General features: G+C 45.3%; 2 long non-coding RNA genes across 4 annotated transcripts in view; one reads left to right on the top strand and one right to left on the bottom strand.

The window, feature by feature from the left end:
* Positions 1 to 17,456, bottom strand: part of LOC136105981 (uncharacterized) — a 295,265-nt gene that overhangs the window by 195,967 nt on the left and 81,842 nt on the right. The window contains exon 1 of one of the 2 annotated variants that reach the window (XR_011740714.1): positions 758 to 847. The exons of the other annotated variant lie outside the window; for it this stretch is intronic. This is a non-coding gene — a long non-coding RNA (uncharacterized lncRNA). Of the gene's footprint in view, positions 1 to 757; positions 848 to 17,456 lie in introns of those variants that run through there. 2 annotated transcript variants of the gene reach the window in all.
* LOC139828695 (uncharacterized) lies at positions 9,094 to 14,450 on the top strand. Of its 2 annotated transcripts, none has more exons than XR_011740610.1 (3): positions 9,094 to 9,373; positions 9,475 to 9,557; positions 13,281 to 14,450. It is a non-coding gene; the product is annotated as an uncharacterized lncRNA (long non-coding RNA). The 2 variants fall into 2 exon arrangements; XR_011740609.1 differs by lacking the exon at positions 13,281 to 14,450 and adding an exon at positions 12,505 to 12,571.

Below are 17,456 nucleotides of genomic sequence, written 5' to 3'. Positions count from 1 at the left end.
ATTTTTTTTTCCTCCTGTTGTGAGAAAGAACGGCAGCCTATAATTACAGCTAATATCATACAGGTTGCCGTGCTGTCACTCCCTTCTGCCTTCAGCCATCCTTGAGAACTGTAGGACCGCACCATCACCTTTGCTGCACTGAACTCGTTGCTTAGTTCACGCCCAGCTCAAAAACTCACATAGTTGTGACTTTTCGCTTAGAAAAGGATGAAGTGTTAACCAGAAAGCAGCAGCAGATCCTCTTCCAAAACCCCTTTGCCTTTTTATGTTTTAATTTGCAGCAACGGCTCCATAATATACGTTACCCAAGTTTGTCTACCAAATCACAGCTAGAGAGGAAGCCAATAACGAGCCCTTCATTTTAATTGATTGTTTACTTATACTTTTAACATCCACCCCCTCCGGAAAAAGAAATTATCTTGCAACATATGAAGATAGCTGTGCTAATTACAACTTCGGTTGCCATGAAACCGTCTTCAAATGTGGTCCCTCCCATCTTGCTACAAACAAGGTCCTGGGGTGCGGTTTGCTCAACATGGAGCAGTATCTGCCATTTAACTAACAGTGCACGTTTTCACATACAGTAGGACTGTGCAACCACATTCCACTAGTTGTTGTAGAGTCCAGAACTGTTCTTTGCACCAAAGTCCATTGGATATAGCCTCTGGTGGAAAAGAGAAATATGTTCAGGGAGAAATTGCTTTGAACCAGTATTTGGTTGCAAAGCTGGAATTTGGGAGATGGGCTTTGGTCTCACCTCCTCTGGCCATTGTAACAAGCCAGCTGTAAGTCAAGCTTCCTACCAGGTTTGATCTAGCAGAAGACTGATCGGGTGGCCTGTTTTTTCTCATCCTCACTTCCATGATAAGCGTTTTGTCTAAGAGAAATGAAAAAAAGAAAAGACACTTTGTAGTGCTGTTGGACCTGCTTTGTAACAGCTGTAGTTTTGTTGAACATGAAGGTTCAGGACTCACTTTTTGTCTCGTTTACACAAGATAATGTTTCAGTGGCACGGGAATCTCATCTCGTTTCCCTTGGCAGAGTTGCTCTTTTGTGTCCTATCTTTAGCTAACTAGGTGATAAGCTGATATTTTGAAGTATAAGGGTACTCTGTGTATGTTAACAGGAGTTTTGATACCCAAGTGAATTTCAAGTTGGCATGATCTATAAGCAAGAATTTGTCTGGCACCACAGAAACAAAGCCAGGGCAGAACACGTCTCTCAGAAGGCAAGGTAAAGGACCCTGCCAGTATTTTCACTTGCCCAACAAAGCAATGGAAAGATAGAGATGGCCTCAAAATTCATTATTGACACGCACCAAGCCTAGTCTCCAACAGAACAACCAACATCACCTTGGAGGCCACAGTGCCAGCAAGCCCAGCTGCCAGAGAGGAACAGGGCAAGGAGCTGCTCTCCAGTAACTGCTATTTAAAAGAGAAAAAAATGTGTTCAATTCTGAAATTTTTTTGTTGTTCTCTTCACAAAGCAGATTTGGAGAGTTAACACTCACGCTGACCCAAAACAGTGTCACTGTTCATTAGTAAACAAGAGTTTTAAAACCAACTATTCCTACAGAACCAAAAGCAAGCCAAGATACACTTGTCATAAGACAGTTAAAAGAAAATGCTGCCCTGACTATGGAGATCGCTGGCCAAGTCACAGAGGGCTCTTGTTCCTCTGCTGCCATGTGCTGCTGCACACGGGTTTTGCTGCAGAACTTCATGCAGCAGAGACAAAACACACACTCTCCATGCCCAGCACTCAGACTCCCAAGTGCATTGCCCTTCTTTTAGTTCCCTGTCTTTGCACAGATTTATATCAGAAATTTTGTTGGATCACTTCTGTGGGGGACTACGGTGGGTCCGTGGATTCCCTGACGGAGGGCATGGGAACAGAAATTAGCCTTGAAGATATGAAGGCCTACCCGTGAGAAAGATGGGAGTAAAGGAGTATCCGGAGATGTTAAGGATGTACCCGTGAGAGAGAAGGGAGTAGAAGAGTAACATTGATGATAGCAAAATTAGCCAATGAGATGTTACTGCTGTAACTTGTAACCAATAGTGAAGAGACACATGAATTGGTAAAACTGTATAAAAATGCACTTGTGGCAATAAATGGCATCTACTACTTTCATCCTGGAAGAACTTGGTCCATGTCGTTTGTCCGTCTCAACCACGACACACTTCGACACTGAGCTATGTTCTGCAGTAACTGTGAAATCCCTGCGTGGTAGCATAGACATAACAGAGACATCAATGCAAAGGGCCTGCTATATATCTTGCTCGGTGCCCTGTATAACACAAATGGCATTTATTCCCACTATCATTATGCCAAACCCAAGAGAGTTTCATCTTACAGGAATTTTTCCAAGTCTCATCTCAGTGAGGAGTCGGGGGGGGGGGGGGGACAGGACAATTATCCTTCCCTGCCACCCCCCAAGAAAAACCAAACCAAAACACATGGCTTCAGGCCAATATAGGGCTCTCCCAACCTCCGAGCTAAACATTAGAATACTTTAAAAACAAACAACTATTTTATAATGAAGCAGAAAAATGGAAGGACTGCAAATACAAATGCTACAGGCTTCTCCTTACATCTGTCCTTCACAGTCATTTGCTTCCTCTGTCTCACACACCTTTTTTTAAGATAAAATCTTATCTTCAAAGCTACCTTTTAAAACCATTACCAACTGCCTCACTGTTTTTGTTTTGTTTTTCCAGCTGATCAAAGCTGGGTTAGATGCCCCTAAGAGAAAACTGAGATTTCTTCTCCCCTGGTCCTGAGACATTGCACGAGCACAGGCTGCGAGGGTGGCGGGGACAGTGATGCTGGAACTACCCTAGAGCTTGACCCTGAAACCCCGGATTCATTCACTCCACAAAGAAAATACAGCCAGGGTCATTGATAACTGAACAGCAGGTGTTGCATGAGCACTGTAGTCCATTTCGGTTGTGAGAAAAGGGTTGCTATTTGCCAAACTTAGCAGCCCCTGCTAAGCCATGAGCCCCAGAGCCATCAATCTGAAGTACACAGTGACCACAGAAGAGCTGCTAATTGCACGCTGCTATTACTATGTGATTTAGTCACTCCTGTATTTAATAGCTGTCAACTCTGCATTTATATTCAAGACAGAGATACAGTCCCATGTTAACATTAGCAGCAGCACTTCCTAAAATAGGTTTTCAAGAAAAGCTTTACTACCAGGTCCTGAACTCATTCAAATCAGCACAGCCCACTGACGCCAGCAGAGGTTCAGTTCATACCAGTCAGGGACAGGACCAATCGCTATTAAACTTAAACCACTCTGGGTCTGCGTTTGAACCAGGCTGATTGTGCCCAAACTACTAAGTGCTTGCAGAAGGCTGATGGACTCGTGTTATTGATTGGGATGATGTGGCTGCCAACAGAGGGGCTGCACAGAGCATTTCAAAGCCCAGTTTTGTTGCGACACTAAGCTGCATTGTCCTGTAAAAGCCTCGGAAAAAGGCTGTGATCAGAGCTTGCTTAAACTTGGAATCAGACCCCTCCTAGAAGCGCTGCTAAAAACTCCATGAGGCAGCTGATTAGTTAGGTCTCACTGCTCTTGCCTTCACTCCCTATTGCTTGGGAAGGGCTTTTCTCCTCCAAATTTTATCCACTTGCTTGTATCCCTCTTACAGCCTCCAGCATCCTGGGCTTCTTTGCCTTTTCCATCCCCACCACCTCCTCATGGTAAGGACAGAGCTCCAGCATAGACCACAAACACCCAAGCCCAGTGGGCACCAGCCTGGCCCCCTCAGCACCGCTGGTATCTGGGGACTGCTGGCACAGGCTATGGGGCATGTCCCTCACGCTTGTGAATGATCTCCTTGCAATTTCACTATCGAAATTGGGAAAAGCTTATTTAATGCTCTCCTGAGTTTTCCTAGAGGGCTGATTCTTTACTGTTGTCCTTAAAAAACAGAAGTATAATTGGGATTTCCTTTAGTCTGACACTAAAAGGTATAAAATAATACAGATTTACATTATGTTCCCCCTTATGGGATCCCTTGGCCCTTTACAAACTGCACAAGCATAAGAGAACAACACAATAAAACATGCAAACATGTTAACTGAAATACGTATCTTTAAAATTTCAGTGCCTAGGTATTTCCCACCAATAGTCTGCAGTATAAACCAGTGAAATCAGGCTAATACCACAAAAGCAAACACTACTTTTCACTTTGCAGTCAAACTAAGAGGACACAGGAGGAGAGTGAGCAAAGCCCCTCCTGGTGCAACCAGGTTCAAAGCCATTTGGGCAGGGGCTTTACATCTGTTTACAAAGTCCAGCTCTGACCCAGCTCCTCAATGTGCATCCAGCTTTGTGGAAAAGACGAATATCGCTCCAGTTGCTGAGGCTCAGCAAATTTTGGGCCAACCTCATTCTGTGGGAAACAGCTTCCCAGTTTGGACCACTGGCTGCCAGCTTTCTACGCTGTCTGGGCACGGCCAGCTGCTGTAATATCTTAACTAAACTGGATGGAGAGGTCTCAAAGGTACTGCGTATCACATGAATACACCCAATCTAGTCCTCTATTAAGGAATCATTTGCTATAATGTAAACAGGTGGTTGCTCCCTGCAGGGAGCAGTTACAGAGCAGTCCTTCATCCAAGCACGAATAACAGAAAAGGGGCCTAGATAATAATTGTGGAAAAGCAGAGTTCAAAATTACCCAAGCATCTGACTGCCAGGGCTTGAGGCCACCACTGCTCCCACTGGCATTACCCGGCGTACCTCGATGAACCCTGTCTCTGGTTCAGACGTAGGAAAGGTTGTTGTGAAAACAACACTTTGGATCACAGCAGATCACTTGGCACTGAAAAATGCTTGTATTCAATTGTTCTTCAGTTCTGTTACCCTTCTGGCCATCTTCCTAAATTTGACAGCAACGTCTGTCATGTAAAACCAATTCTGGATGTTTTTTTTAATGTCTTTAGATGAACATGCTGCATTTTAAATGTTAGAGGCTGATGAGAGCAGCAAATAAGGGACTAATGTATTCCAGTGGAGTTACAGAGAATGAGGTTAGCAAATGTCTGTCCTGCAGTGTTGCTGAAACCACAGTGGTCTAAGGGTGGCTAAACGATTAACATCTCCCTAAACTTTAGCAGCATCTACTTCAGACCTGAAAAAGATCTCCAGGGCCACTTCTAGTCAGCTGTATTCCCAGCTGTAGCAGTCAGTTTATTCTGAGATATTCTTCCCCAAACCTTGTCTTGCTGGTGGTACTAGCATCTGTTTCACTATTTCCAACATCTTGCATTTAACAGACAAGTTTTACAAGGCACAAAACCCAGTTTATCATCCTGGACAACTTCTCGTAAACAGTTACACAACTGGAACAGCAGCCGAAGAGGGCAATGAGCTTCCAACTGGAGTGCAACCACACAGGTCCCACACCTGAGCCTGTCTCCACCAGGACAAAGACTTCACCTCCAATACGAACAGGCTGTTTGCCAGTGCTGGCTCCTCTGGTCCTGCGTCCGAACATTCCAGATTTCATAAAAGGCCTGGGAATGGGGATCATGTCACTAAGCACAAGAGAACCCAAGTTTCCATTCATGTGGTTAGAAAGTAAAAAGGAAAAATCCCTTCTAACCAGATTTCTGATTGCCCAGAGGCTTTCAGTGCTTCAGGTCTCGATTAACAGCTGTCCAGCAGAGACACACTGGTTTGCTTTCTGAATGAGCGGTGCCCACAACACTGTCAAAGCTCTGACTCAAAGCTGTTCGTGGGGAAGGGGATTGCAGACACAGCCTGTGGGACAAGCGTGAACACCTGCCCTGCTCAAGCCTGTCTCAGAAACCATTCAGAAGGACTTCAGGAGATTAGCCCTTCAGGCAGAGGTGAATTTTAGGCATCCTTCTTTGATATCACAGAGACACCACCAGTTTCTACTACTGTCAGTAGAAGCTAACGTCAGGCCTCTGCAGGCAGCCCTGTGACCTTCTCTTTAAAGATTTATCAGCTTTACACCATAACACTGATATCAGCCAGCTTTTCAAAACAGCCTCCAAGTGCACAGGCATGAGACTGCTCATAGTTACCCTGATTAAGCCTAGAGAAGAATTCATCCCTTATTGCTAATAGGGGAAACAACAAAAAATGAAGCTGCTGTAAATAAACCAAAGTAAAGGCCAATTTCTGGCCTCAGCTGTATGCAGGCTGGAGGGGGTCACTTGAGGAAGATGAGATAATTGATTCTGGGGAAGGATGCCAAGGACCGGGCTGCATCCCTGCCTCTGTGCCTCGTGCTTCACCAGCACCAGCATGGCAAATTCTGCTTATTTCTTGTGTAACCAGATGGACTCTGGCCTCGACTACAGTCACACGGGGACAGCTGCAGCCAGCCTGGAGACATCCGTACCAGCAGCACAGGAGATAGACGAGATACCCATAAGCAGCCCGGCTGCAGGGGCACAGGATCAGTGCGGGGAAAACCACCTGAAAACAGTCATTGCAGGGGAGTTTTTCAACAAGGGGGTAAACAACTGCACCAGAGGCTCTGCTGACACAGGCAGGCAGAGCTCCATGGACATCAGTGCCTCTGCCAGCGGTTGGCAGCTCATGGTTTGGCTCCGAATGGCTTTAACAACATCAGCACCTGCTACGTTTCAGGACGGAGCAAGATGACTTGAGGTTCCTTAGACCACCTTTCAACCCACAGTGAGGCGAAGCTGCAAGGGAAGGGCTGATGCAGTATATACACGAAGCAATGAACGAGTTTACTAAAAGAGCTCCCCTTGTGACAGCATCTTTCTCGCCATAAGGTTTCAGAGCACAGCTGTATTTGTCAGTCTTTTTTCTCTTTATTAAAAATAAAACATTCAAACCCTGCAACTGATTCAGATGAGAAGGCTATAAATATTGCATACATGCTCTGCATGAAAACACTGTGCAGTCTCACATAATTTTCTTTTAGGAAAACAACATTTTCAAATTACAGTAGTAGAAGGATCAATTTATTTTGCTCCTCCTGGCACTGTTGTACATCTCTGCATTTCCCTCCTTGATGAATTACATCTCACAGAAACCTAGCCTGGCTCTCAACTACTCTAAAACCTGAGCAAACACAGGACTGGGCTTGGCTTTAATCCACTCTGATGCTTTTGCTAGTTAAGGACTGTGAGAGGCTATACCTATCTCAGGGAAACTTAGGCTATGCTTGTTATAATGCTGGCAACAGAAAATAAAGCAAATTCTACCAGCAGTAACAAGGGACTGGGGTTGGGACAACATCTGGGTTTCCAGGGAAAACTCCTAGGAGTTCATTATGAGGGAACTATGTCCTTTTTCTTACCATTTCTTTATTCAGGCAAGACTGGATGTTTCAGTCACATTAAATGGAGAGTCATCCCATTACTCCTCATGGGAAACTCATTCCTGTCTTGAGTTCAAGTTCGCTACAGCTGAAGGGAGTTGTGTAAAAGGAGTCTGTTAAAATGTAACCAGTCATCGGATGTGCCAGTTAATCATCTACTTCAAAGCTTCCCTCCTTTGATAATAATTTTCCATGGTTGCAAAATTAAAGCTTAACTGGTCATTGGCTTTGAAAATGACCTTGTCTGACAGCGAATATAGAAAAGGAAACAACAGTAACATGACCTTCTTGTGTAAATTCTAGATGGAGACAGAAAGGGAGAAAAATACTAATGGCAATTTCCAATTGACTCAGTGATGTGTATCAACCAGCTTGTAACCTTTCCCCGATCATCTCCAGGAACCAAAGAAACACCAGCTCTTGCTTCCAGGTGCTGTAGCATCCGCTTACAAAGGCAGCCTGAACGCTGTATTTTATCTAAGAGTCCCAGCAATGCAGTTTATTAGAAACAAAAGACACACTCTGAGGAAAGCACAGAAACAGTACAGCTTTGGGATCTGACCGACAAGGTGCCAGCAGGGATGGACCCCTGCCTCGTCAGCCACCCTGACTGCAGGGCCGGGACACTGCTGGAGAAACGACTGCAGGAACAAGCTGGTCCCAGAGTCAGCAACGACCAGGATGAGCTGATCTCTCTTGACGAAATACGATGGAAACATCATAAAGTAGTATTTAAAAATCCAAACTGTTTCTAAACAGATACAGAGCGTGACAACCGGCCTCACCACATGCGGCATCAGCAGAAACAAGAGGTTAAAACACCGCTTTCAGCTGGACTCGCAGGGTTAACACAATTGTACTGCTCAGCCTGCTGCAACTCCAATGTTACGCACAGAACTATTTTAGCCTGTTAACGGTAGGATGGAAATGAATCCTAACTTTTCCTAGACAGGCAAACAGCTCCGCAAAGCAAAGGACAAGAATAAGATGCAAACACCACGAGATGTGAAAACCTCAACTCATCACGACGCCCACGCCAGATCTCACCTGGCAGCCGGTGTCCACTCCAAAGAGATGCTGGCAAGTCAGGGCCGGTCCCACACATGGGCACCAGAAGAATTTTTTGGGGTGGGGCACAAGTGCAACATAATTCGCTACCAAATTTAAGGAAACTTAGTCAAACAGTAATGTGGATAAGTGACTAGACAGATCATCAAAACAGAAAAAGGTCTTAGCATGAGTCTTCTCTTTTCCAAAGCACCTTGCTTAAGACTGACAACTCCACTAACTAGGAGCAAAATTTAAGCTTAAAATCCTGGAAAACATGACTCAGTCCAGAGAGATGATAAATCAACAAAGTGCCCTGGTTTTGTGTAATTATTTATCCCTTGACCTAAGATAAAATATAATTTAAGTTCGTCAAACCATAGGGAGAGTTGAGCATCTAACAGAATACATCTAAGTAATTTATTTTTTTAAGGTTTTTGGATCAAACCACACAGAAATAAAAAATTTTCAAAACTCCTCACAAATCAAAAGCTCCCCAGCCAGAAGGCCCCTTCCTTCCCTGATCGTGCCCACTGGTGATCTTGGTCTCACTGGACACTGCTTCAAGCCATCTTCCCTGGATAGATTGCCCAACAGCTGGAAACCTGGTGTTCCCAGATCCACTCAGCTATTTTGTGCAGAAAAATGGGCTATCAGATCACCTACTCAGTAAGATCTTGCTGGTTTGGAGACTGCGCATGAGGAAACTTGGAGTCGCACTTTGGACTCTGCAAAAGTTCAGACCCTGAAACAACCTTCATTTCAACAACCTCGGTTTCACGGCAAGTACAGCAACCAACTCCAGTGACACCGCTGGCAGAGACAGCTTGAGATCACATAAGGGGAAAAAAAAACAGTAAAAAGGAAGAGAGGGCACTTGGAAGAGTCTTGCAGCTGTGGGGCATCGAGTACTTATTGTTGTGTAACAGGAAAATTCTCCAGTGCCAGAAAGAGCACAAAGATGCTGTTTATATTTCAGCAAGGTATTTTGTACTAAATTTCCCTGCTGATCCAGATGTCTTGTGATAGAAAGTGTCTGCTAACAGCAATCACATGTTATTGTATTTTTCCCTTCCACCTTCAGGTGTAAGAGACACGATGCATCACTGTACAACAGGAGAGGAAGAAGATGCTTCCTAATTTCCCATAGGATGAAATATTTATCCTGTAAGTGTGGATTAACTGAATAACTTGCTAGCTGTATGTCAAGGCTTGTAAGAAGTGGTGACTAATCCTAGCTAGTGGGGATTAACAATGTTTGCTGTGGGAAATGTGCCAGACTTTTCAATTATATCATGTCTTACAAAGAGACTGCAACAGTTCCACATGAATACAACTGTGTTCTTGCCACAGCACAGTGATAACAGGGTACGTCCTTTCTGGTTTTTAAAGCCACAGACTAGAACAAGCCTTAGCAAGAACATCATGTGGATGGACAGCAGACCAGAGTACGTTCTTCTCTTAGAGTGGGGTAAAGGGAGCAGAAGGATAGGGTGTGTAGCCAGGAAGCCCTGAAGTTACACCTGAAGAAGCTACAGGTGAGTGTGCATCACCTGTGCTACCCTCGGAGGTTTGCACACACACACTCATGCACTTTCCAGACAGAGGGAGCACCAAAGCTGCGTGAGAAATAGTGTTGAAGATCCAGGCTCCAAGGAACACACGAGGCCACTTTGACAGTTGTGGAAGACCACACGGCCAGAGTCCTCACCATCACGAGGGAAAAAAGCAAAAAGAGGTAAAAACTGCTAAGGAAGAGTGTGACCACTCCAGCTGGTACAAAAACCATCAGCAGCTCAATTCAGACTTAGTTACAAGACCATAAGTGAAAGCAAATGCAGTATCATAGCTCATTAATTCACTACTTTGGTGCCAGTCCTTCTATGGGACCCAACATCTTCTGCACCTGCAAAGCCAAGCGCTTGTGTTTAAGTCTCCATTTTCAAGCCTGAACCCTTTAGAGGAATCTGATTTTGGACTGAGCTGGACACCCATGTGACAGCTACAGACAGTCCTCTCCATACAAGGACTTCAGCATAAACCAGCCAGTTCAGGTTAAGGACATTCAAACTGAGTACGATAGCAAGGATGCTGGTCACCTCGAGAGGAGGCACGACAAGCACAGAGGGGAATAGTGGGATGGGAACTGTGGTGAGCAGCACTGCTGGGACTAAAACGGAACTGCAAGAGCCTTCTGATGTTGTTCTACTCACTTTCTATGGTCAGCCACAACACTGGGGCAAGTGTAACTGCTGTGTACCAAGCAATCCCGGATGTTCTTGCAAGAAACCTTTCCTACGTGTCCTTTTCCAAGCAGCTGCACAAGGTAGCTATCATTGTAGAACACCAGATACAGATTAGTTTGGACACCTGGTTTTTGAGGTGCAGTATCCAGTGTCACAATCCAAACAGCTTGTGCATTCTTTGCCCTGCTCTTGACCTGTGTGCAGTTAGATTCACTTTGCCAGTAGTTAGTGGGCAAGGAAACACCCACAGGACATGGCCTGCAATGGGAATCCAGGTGCCAAAATACTATTTTTCTGGCCTCTGCTTTTCCGCAAAGCCGCCTGTTGCCCTGCCGCCTGTAGGCTCCATCACGGCTAAAGGAGAGTTCCTGCAGGGACACTGCCAGCGATGCAGCCAACTAAAAGCTCTGTCTGGCAAGTGCAAGCACCCTGTTGTATTCTTACCCAGAAAACCTTCCCTGTGCAACTGTGTTGTACAGAGGTGCAGCTCACTCAGCTTCTCCTTTCACGGCCTCAGCACAACGGGGAGAAACAAGACTCTTTACAGTACAGGAAAGAGGCCTGTGATACGGTTCTCAAAGCAGCTTGGAGTGATATAGCCCATCTTGGCCACTCTGGTGCATTTCCATGTACCCACAGCCAGAGCAAGGGCTTGACCCAACACCAGTTTGGAGTTTCCATCTGGTTTCAAAGACATCTGGATAAAAAGCAAACCAACATAAATACAAAAACAAAACAAAACCACAGAGGCTCAACTTGTAAGTATTGTTCTCTCACTCACTGACCTGACATCGTACAACACTCACGAGCCAAACCGCTTGTCTTCTGAGTATAACTCCTCTGCTAGTAAGCCAGCACTCCGGTGCACCCATGGGAGCTTTGTGCATGAAGACAACCCCCACTTCTGTGCTCCTCCTGGAGCTCTCTTAACAAGCTATGTATTAACCTTGACTTCTCCCACTGGTATCAGTAGATATTACTATTTAATACTGCTTAGTACTACTTAATATTGCTTCGTACTGCTCCAAGGTGCTTGGGAGTAACAGTAGCACAGAGGTAATTAGACGAAAAGGAGCATCTACTTATGAATAAGGTATATGCAGCTGAACAGAGTGTTTTGCAATGGCAACACGACCGCTGTTCCAGCACACCAGAGGTGGGCTCAGCATTTTCCAGATAGGTGACAGATTGGCTCCTGGTGACTGCACTCACCTCCACAGGGAGCTTGGCTAGAAAAGCAGAAAAAACCCACCACAAAATGGCCCCCAGTCAATTGACATGGCCATTCTGTGGCACAGGAGACTACCAGACATTGGTTTTCTGAATATTTCCATATGAAATATTTAATTTCTGATTTATTAGTTTAGCTGTAGTTATTTGCCAAACACAAACAAAACCACAAGCAGCTTAAGACTAGTTAAAAATTCACTTTGGGGAAAAAAACACAGGCTTGAAGCAGTACAAGTGCCAAAGGTGAGTTTAGGCTTCACAGGTTTTTTTCTGGCTACTGTTCATTGCTGGGCACCCAGTGGCTGATGCAGATGTGGTCAGATACCACCACCCCATTCTGCAGTCAAGAGACCAGACAGACAGGGCAGGGAAGGGCAGGACATCCAGGCAGCGCTGCTGCTCTGCTGAGCTATCACACCAACCAAAACTTTGGCCTGGTGAGGTTCTCATTGCTCATGTACGGACATCTCCTATGAGCAGAGACAAGTCTCTCCTCTCTGTAAGCCATTACTTAAACAAAAAAGTTAAACATTTCCATCAATTTCTCATTCCTACAATATTCCAAGTCCTCCATGTGATTTTCAGGTAGTTCTGAAATTTGCTTGGAGCTACAAGAAGCTTCTCTCTTTGATATGCAGGTCTCCAAGGTCGCATGAGCCAAAAACCAGAAAAGAGGTGTGACGTGGAGCAGGGCTCAAGCTGCCGCACTCCCCAGGCCTGCCTACCGACCTGGGGTCCCACGCAGCCAGGCTGGGCGAGAAAGCAGAAGCCTGAGGTGGGAATAAGGCAGGAGCAGCTGTAGGGGTGGCCAGGACGGACAGGGAGATCAGAGATGCGTGGGTTTGGGGTAGGGAGGAAGGTGGTAACAGTAAGACCTACTCCAAAAACACTTGGTTCTGCTGAATCAGATCCTTCAGTAAGATGTGGAACACAAAACCTACTCTGAACCTCAAAGCAAGCTTCAGTCATCTCTAGGCTGCTGCAAAGAGAGCTGCTCCCACGGTGTCTGAAGTCCTGTCTCCACCTGTCCGCTCCTGCCCTCCTTGTCCTGAGCATTATGTTTAATGAATCATGCACCAACCTCCCTCCTTGATTTATCTGCCAAAAAAAGACTTGCATGAAGCGGCAACTGAAGAGGTAGGATGCGATATTAATCAGTTTGAGTGCCTCTGAACCTGACCACATCCTGGTGCAGCAGCTCCTCACAGGTGTTCAGATACTGTGGTAATGGGTGTTTACACAAAAAAATACAACACAACAATTATAGCAACACCCAGTGAAGGAGAACCTTTGCCTTTCTGCACCACAGAGATGGGCTCCAGGGCTGTGCCCAGCAGGCTGATAGGAAAAGGAGTCATGTACTAATTTCCTTAAAACATGCCTTAATTAATATGCTCATCAATTCTATTACCAGGTGCTGTTTCCAACCAGCTGTGGGACAGAGGCCACTGCTAGCACGGACATCAAGCTGTACATCTGAGCATCCCAAGTCCTGATATCTTCAAAATGGACAAGCACCAGGAGCTGGACAGAAGCTGCACATGGCTACTGAAGGCCACATACATAGCTGAGTCAGTTCCCCATCCTCTTTTTATTTGCAACTTTGCCTTCTTCCCAAAGGACTTCACTGGCACACACAAGATGAGGAAAGAGGACACAGGAGCCACCAACACCACTTTCCCAAAAACTGCAGGAAGTTCTACAGCAAAGCTTTTCCGCTACCAATACACACAGAGCGCTGGTCGCAGGACTCTGCCACTCCATGCACAGACACTTCCTCAGCCTCACAGGGAGCTGAATGCCTGTAGCAGAAGAGACAACACCTACAGTGTGTCATAAGGAGGGAGCAGGAGAGACAAACCACACTCCCCACACATAGCCTAGGCCCCTGTAATAACAAAGCATTTACCAAATGAAAATAGACTTAAAGCAACTTCTGCCTGAGCCTTGTACCAGACTGGCTTTTTCTTTTGTCCCTCCATCAGGATGGCTCCCAACTCACCCCAGTCGTATCTACCTCCAGATACCCTCTCCTCCACCAGGTAAACCATCCTTCCTAACCACTTCCTGCAGTATTTAGTATGTGACAACAGTTTGGGGTGTTCCTTACAAGCAGCCCCATCCACTCACCATCAGAGCCTACAAACCTTTTGCCCAGTTCTGGCACGCCAGTCAGTGCACTCCAAACGTCACAAAAATCACCACCACAGTCACCATGCTCTTCACTGGACTTGCAAGCAACAAGTGACTTGCTCAGTGTCCTACAAAGGTCAGGCTCTTCTGGATATGAATTACAAACTTTCCTTGGGACTCTGCTGGACTTGACAAAGTGTACATTTATTTCACCATCAGAAGCAAGAGGTGGGAGAAGAAAGAGGAGCTTCCTTAGAAAAAGGGAAGAAAGGACATGGGCTGGGCAGTCCCTTTCCCCATCGTTTTTTGACCAACCTTCAGAGATTTCAGTGAAATGCAGAACTGTAATCAAAAATGTTACAGCGTATAACATTTTACATATATAAATCCCAAGATCCGCACTATACACAAATATTTCAAATAATTTTGTACTAAAACCCATACCCCCCTCCCCGGAAGCAATTAAAAAAGAATATACTCATATTCTTTGTTTAGCTCCCTTCCTTGTGTAAGGTACATATTTTCTTCTAACACAGTGGTAGGAGAGTTGAGAAATACAGATAGTTTCTCTTTTTACTCTTGATTATTATGTGCAATATTGACGGCTCCCACTCAGTAAGATTAGCTATATTTTGTAAACAGTAAATGCACTTTAGCAGTTTAGATTTTTTCCAAGGCTTTCCCAATTCTGCTGACGTAAAACTTCACATTGATCTATAAAAATCGCTCTTTCATCAAAATACCTTCTAAAAGGCCATATTCCTTTCTATGACAATGACCATGGTCTTTAACCTGTACTTTTCACCACCATTACAAAACCACACTCTCTAGACCTACATCACCACAGTTCTAACCAAGTTACAGTTTCAGTTGATAATATTTGACTTCTGATGACCCAAATATTCTGGAAAATATTCCCTAAATCGTGGATCTTTTCTCATTTTCCAGGCTTGATCCTCTGACCATTCTGGCACTTCCTGTCCAGAGAGATAAGAGCTGTATAATTTGTGAACCTTCCTAACAGGTTGGTTTCACACTTGCCTGTCTAGTATTTAAATGAACATTTTAACCATGTCAGATAGTGTTTAAAAAGTCTACTCCTGCACAGTATAAACATTACCTGAGAGTATTTCTGTAAAAAACCTGTATGAAATGCCTGTGTCTTTCAGGTCCTCAATATACACTTGATTGCTCAAAGCACTGATTTTGGGTATGTCTTAGTACAGGACCTCAATCATCATCATCGCTGGATTGTTTGGCTTCTCAGGCAGGAATTGAATAGAATTTTTTGGCACTAGAATGGTTGACAGCTGACATATTTTTAAGTTAGCTATGTCAATTACGCCAATATTTCAACTCTTCCACTGGCTTGGGAGTTTAGAGCTGCTTTTGTTGCTTTTCCACTCAAATGTTCTAATTCCTCTTGAGCAATACACACACCCTCCCATTTGTTTGGCTGTTTAAATAAACCATTTCCACTTGTATTGTACATGTAATCTATGCCAGAAACATTAGCTGTAGATTTTATAGCTGTTACTTAGCTGGTATAAATATTACTCCCTCTTAATTATCAAATTTTTGCAATATTCTTTTAGTGTCAATGATTACATCCTGGGCTTCATCAACAGAAATGTGACCAGCAGGTTGAGGGAAATTACTCTCCCCCTCTGCTCCGCTCTCGTGGGACCTGCAGTGCTGCATCCAGCTCTGGGGCCACAACACGAGAAGGACATGGACCTGATGGAAAAAATCCAGAGGAGGCTGCAAAGATGATGAGAGGGCTGGAGCATCTCTCCTGTGAAGACAGGCTGGGAGAGTTGGGTTTGTTCAGCCTGGAGAAGGCTCCAGGGAGACTGTGTCGCAGCCTTCCAGTACCTAGCAGGGGCAGGCAGGAAAGCTGGAGAGGGAATTTTTACAAGGGTGTGTAGTGACAGGACAAGGAGTGACTGCTTTAATCAGAAGAGGGTAGATTTAGATGAGATCTAAGGAAGAAATTCTTCACCATAAGAGTGGTGAGGCACTGGAACAGCTGCCCAGAGAAGCTGTGGATGCCCCATCCCTGGAGGTGCTCAAGGTCAGGTTGGATGGGGCTTTGAGCAACCTGGTCTAGTGGAAGGTGTCCCTGACCATGGCAGGGGGATTGGAACTAGATGATCTTTGAGGTCCCTTCCAACCCAAACCATTCTATGACTACACAATTTAAAATATCAGTCAGTTGGTGTTGGTATACAGCATTTTCTCTTTGAAGAGAGATTTAATAGATTTTCTTGGATTACAGATGCACTGAAGAAATTTGTCTTTGAAACCTATACTGTCAAACAGGGCTGTTTCTTAATTACAACGAAGAACAGAGCGTTACTCTCAACTAAGACTACTCAGAATGTAGTTGCTCCCTTCAGCATTACTTTGATAACGAGATGGCCTGCAGTCATTTCTTCAATGTGGAGCATATAATAGTTGGAAATGGAGCTGGTTCAACGCTGCCTTCTTGTCTGTCTTCACAGCAGAAATGAGTTACAGGCAACAGATTGGTCCCAACCCCTGTCTTATGCTAGGCAGCAGAACCTTTAGAATATGATATCTCAACAAACGGATTATTTTTATTGAAGATTGTGTTTCTTCATTGCATTACAATGAAGAAAAGTTGAAGAATAGATAAATGCCTCTCCTCTTTTTGTCCAACACTTTCCCTATGCTTTGGACTACCTTCTGCTCTACCTAGGGGAACCTTCTTCCTACATACTTTAGCTGTTGTTCTTGTTTTCATCACTGCACAGATTTGATATCTAGAATATCTTGCATCATATCTCCCTGCAGACACCATCTCAGTGAAACAACAACAAAATGTCCGTGAGGACATTTCTGGAGGTGTCAGAGGTGCCCAGCTGGAAAACTGCCCAGCGGGGTCACTGGGATCCCAAAGCTGCAGCTGTCCCTGCCTCTCCCTGGGGACCCACTCCTGGATGCAGCCCGGCACAGCACGGTCCTCTCATCGCCTACAGCCCTTCAACACGGCTTTAATGACCTCCAGGCTCTGCGGTCCCACCACTGGTGGCCATGGGAGTGAAAAGCAACAAGTGCTCTCCAGCAAGTTCTCCTCTGGCTGCTCCCTGCTGCCAGGGCACCATTCTCAAAGGCCACCATGATGTCACGCTGTGATGCCACTACTATATGGCACAGGCATCACAGTGACACGTCACAATGTCCCACTGATACCCACAGCCAGGCAGCACCAGTTGGCCTTCACTTGCCGACTGGCAGGACAAGGCTTGGTTGTCCAGGGCAGTGGCCAGTGAAGGAAACTTTGGTCCAGCTGGGACAGGAAAAATGGAATGGGAACCGTCTGCCGGAGAAACACCATCCCGTTCTGCTCCGGACGGGCCGGGGCTGTCGGCAGAGATGACTTCTCCTGGGCCTCCAGGACTGGGGGAAGGAGCAGCCTGTGATGCTGCTGGGC

Source organism: Patagioenas fasciata, chromosome 10 (assembly GCF_037038585.1).
Source record: "Patagioenas fasciata isolate bPatFas1 chromosome 10, bPatFas1.hap1, whole genome shotgun sequence".
In the NCBI taxonomy this organism is placed as follows: Eukaryota; Metazoa; Chordata; class Aves; order Columbiformes; family Columbidae; genus Patagioenas; species Patagioenas fasciata.
Note: the sequence above shows the minus strand (reverse complement) of the source record. Positions and strands in the feature narration are given on the sequence as shown.